This window comes from Haemaphysalis longicornis, unplaced genomic scaffold, assembly GCF_048455015.1.
Source record: "Haemaphysalis longicornis isolate Haplotype H1 unplaced genomic scaffold, Haemaphysalis longicornis Haplotype H1 scaffold_6, whole genome shotgun sequence".
Classification (NCBI taxonomy): Eukaryota; Metazoa; Arthropoda; class Arachnida; order Ixodida; family Ixodidae; genus Haemaphysalis; species Haemaphysalis longicornis.
In genome coordinates this window covers 100,191,382-100,194,950 of record NW_027526407.1, presented here as the reverse complement: position 1 = coordinate 100,194,950, position 3,569 = coordinate 100,191,382, and the positions used below count along the sequence as shown (strand labels likewise).

The window sequence follows — 3,569 nt, the reverse complement described above, 5'->3', positions numbered from 1 at the left end:
TTACCAAGCACATCAGGCATGCAGAATGGCTCAACACCGATGAAACTCTCGGCAGCGACCATTGCATTCTTCTCACTACAATTCGGACGCATCCCCTTACCCGTCCCCATCAACAAGCGAAACTTCCGGACTGGGACAAGTTCCGTTCGGAGTACACGACTTCGGCTCCCATAGCTCAGCAAGGCTGCGCCACTTGGTCTCAACACCTTGTGACGTCGCTTCGCCAAACCGAGCAGACAGTTCAGCTCTCAGAGGCCACGCCGGCGGTGGATACGCATCTCCTGCATATCTTGGAGGCTCGGCGTACCCTAGTCCGCCGCTGGCGCCGACAGAAGCGTAACCGTAAGCTCAAACTCCGCATAGCAGCCCTCACTCAGGAAGCGGCCGAGTACTCGGCCCACCTCGCTGACTCCAATTGGGTAGAACGCTGCAACAATGCCGCCAAGCATATGTCCCACCGCAGCACGTGGCGTTTCTTCAGGGCCCTCATCGACCCTAGCCAAACGCGCACAGAAACGCAAAAACATCTTCAACGCGCGCTCCACGCTTACGCGGGTGACGCGGATAAATTGGCACAGGCTCTTAGGGATAAATATATCTGTGGCCCGCAGGACTCCATCGAACCGGCGTTCTCATATGCAGGCTCGGAGAACGCAGACTTGGATCGTTGCTTTCAACTCCACGATCTGAAGGCGGCCCTGTCGAAAATGAAGCGAGGAACGGCGCCGGGTCGGGATCAAGTGACGGTTAAGCTTCTAGCCAACCTCCCAGACCCAGCATACCTTCACGTCCTCGACTACTTCAATCAAATTTGGGAGGGGCGCGAACCGCTACCAATTGATTGGAAAACGGCTCTGGTAACTTTTATTCCCAAACCGGGCAAGTCTATCAACATCGAAAATCTACGCCCCATTTCGTTAACCTCGTGTGTGGGGAAGCTTATGGAAACAATGGTTAGGGATAGGCTCTCCGATTACCTCGAGGTCCAGCACACTTTTGCCGACACTATGCACGGCTTTCGTCCACATCGCTCTGCTCAGGACATTCTCCTACAACTCCATCGTGACGTCATTGAGCCGATCGAGCATCCAAGTAACGATAAGGTAGTCCTCGCCTTAGATCTTAAGGGGGCTTTTGATAACGTTACCCACGAAATCATTCTTACCCATCTGTCCCAAACGAACTGTGGGTATAATGCTTTCAGGTACATCCGTCAGTTCCTGACTGAACGGCAGTCGTACCTCCGCATTCAAGGCAAGGAGCATGGCCCATATCCTCTGCGTACTCGAGAAACACCACAGGGAGCGGTCCTCTCTCCTCTTTTGTTCAATCTCGCCATGGCTCATCTCCCCCCACTGCTGAAGGATATCCCCGGTGTACGGCACGCTCTGTACGCCGACGATATCACGCTGTGGGCAACCCAGGGTTCCCTTGGCAGCATTGAGGCCAGCCTTCAGCATGCAGCAACGGTCGTAGATGAATACGCCCGCCGCTGCGGCCTCGAATGTTCCCCTGCAAAATCGGAGTACGTGCATCTTCGCCCCAAACCAAAAGACACGACTCACATCGCACTTTCCTTGAGCACCGGGCCAATCCCGGAACGCGAAGAAATCCGCGTCTTGGGACTCTTCATACACAAGAGCAGGAAAGTCGACACAACCCTGCGCAAGTTACGTATGGTCGGGGATCAAGTGGGCCGCATGGTCCGTCGGGTCTCAAACAAGCGGGGGGGTCTCAGAAGCCACGATGCTTTGCGCCTCGCCAACGCTTTCGTGACCAGTCGGATCCTCTATTCGACACCATACCTACGTTTGCGCAAATGTGATGTGCACACGCTCGAAGGCATTCTCCGCAAGATATACAAGCGCGCCTTCGACCTACCGATCTCGACGTCTAACCAGCGTCTTGCAGATTTGGGCATGACCAACACGTACGGAGAACTCAAAGAGGCCCATCTCATAACCAGTACCTGCGGCTTACCAAGTCGCACGCTGGGAGATGCCTCTTACAACGCCTCCACATCTCCTACACATATCAGGCAGAAGAGCGAACCACAATCCCAGAGGACTGGCGTGGTGCGCTGGATATCCAGCCTCTACCCCAAAACATGGCTAGGGGGACTCACGAAGGCAGGCGAACTGCGCGGGTTACAGCCTTGCAAGGACGCTATGGGTCCCGGCCTGGAGTATTCTACACGGACGCGTCTGGCCCTCACCACGGGGGGTGGTACACGGCAGCCGTAATCCATCAAAACGTGCCTGTTCAAGGGCTCCCTTTTCGAGCACCGGACATTTCTCATGCGGAGGAAGTCGCCATAGCACTCGCCGCAGCGGATCCCGCATCTCGGATCATTATTACCGATTCGCGGAGTGCGTGCCAAAATCTTACCAAAGGTCGCATCACCATTCGCGCTGCTCGAATCCTCAAGGGCTGTTATTATATGGACCGCCCAAATACACGTTCCGTCATCTGGACTCCAGCTCACGCAGGACTAGGTGGTAACGAGGCTGCCGATGCCTCAGCCCGCGCGCTTGATTCCCGGGACCCTCCTCGCCCTCCAGCTCTTGACGATCCAGAACCTAACCCGGTCAGCTCATTTCGCGACATCACAGCGATGTACAAATCAAACAGGCTCCGATTTCCGCCTCCGGCGCCGGGCCTGACTAAGGCTGACGAGCGCTGGCTCTTACGGCTATACACAAAGACGGTATTGTGCCCGGCGATACTTAGGCACTTCAATCCGGCCTTCTCCGGGGAATGCCCACACTGTGATCATCCGTTTGCGGATACTTTCCACATGGTGTGGGCATGCCCATCCAACCCGGCGGTCCCCCCAATCACGTCCCGTTCCCCCCCTACCCGTGAGAGCTGGGAGGCTGCCCTGCTCGGCTGCTCGACCTTGGAGGGCCAAAGAGCCCTCGTGGCCAGGGCGCGCGCCGCCGCGGAAGCCACAGGGGTCCCGGACTAGGGACTCCTCCTAGAGTTTGTACAGGGTCGGCCCTTAAGGCCGCCCCTATCTCTCACTTGTACATAGTCTTAATAAATGTTTTTCACCACCACCACCACCCTCACTCTAAAATTACTTCTCTGGTATTATTTTGTGTTGGGCAACTTCATTTTAATTTTTGGGGGTAACATTGTATTCTTGACATGATATGCACGCCTTGAAGCTCGCGTCTCTGAACGTTAAAGAGAGTGTGAAGCACTGGTGGGCACCCATAGCGGAATACGGTGTTGCTGATTGGGATTCGGATACGAAGGTGCCCATCAACAATCTGTAATCCATCAAAACAGCGCTTCCCGCTTTGTCAGTGGTTCTTTCAGCAAGATTGCCAATATTTTATCTATCAAAATCGGCTGTCATGGGACCGTTTAAAAACATGCCGTACCGTATTACAACCATTATTCCTCAGCGATAACGTGAACGAAAAAGCGACATTTATTCCCGATCTACCGAACACTACCTATATACAATTCAAAAGGCGAAGCAACAGCTCAAAGATTAGGGAAATTATTTGGCGAACCCGTCAGAAAGTTTGCCAGAAAGTTCGGTTTGCGCCACTACGCTT

The 3,569-nt window shown here is 54.4% G+C and overlaps 1 pseudogene; it reads left to right on the top strand.

Annotated features, from left to right (window-relative positions):
• Nucleotides 1-406: 406 nt before the first annotated feature.
• On the top strand, nt 407-3,047 carry LOC144141808 (uncharacterized; annotated as a pseudogene).
• The last annotated feature ends 522 nt before the right edge of the window (nt 3,048-3,569 follow it).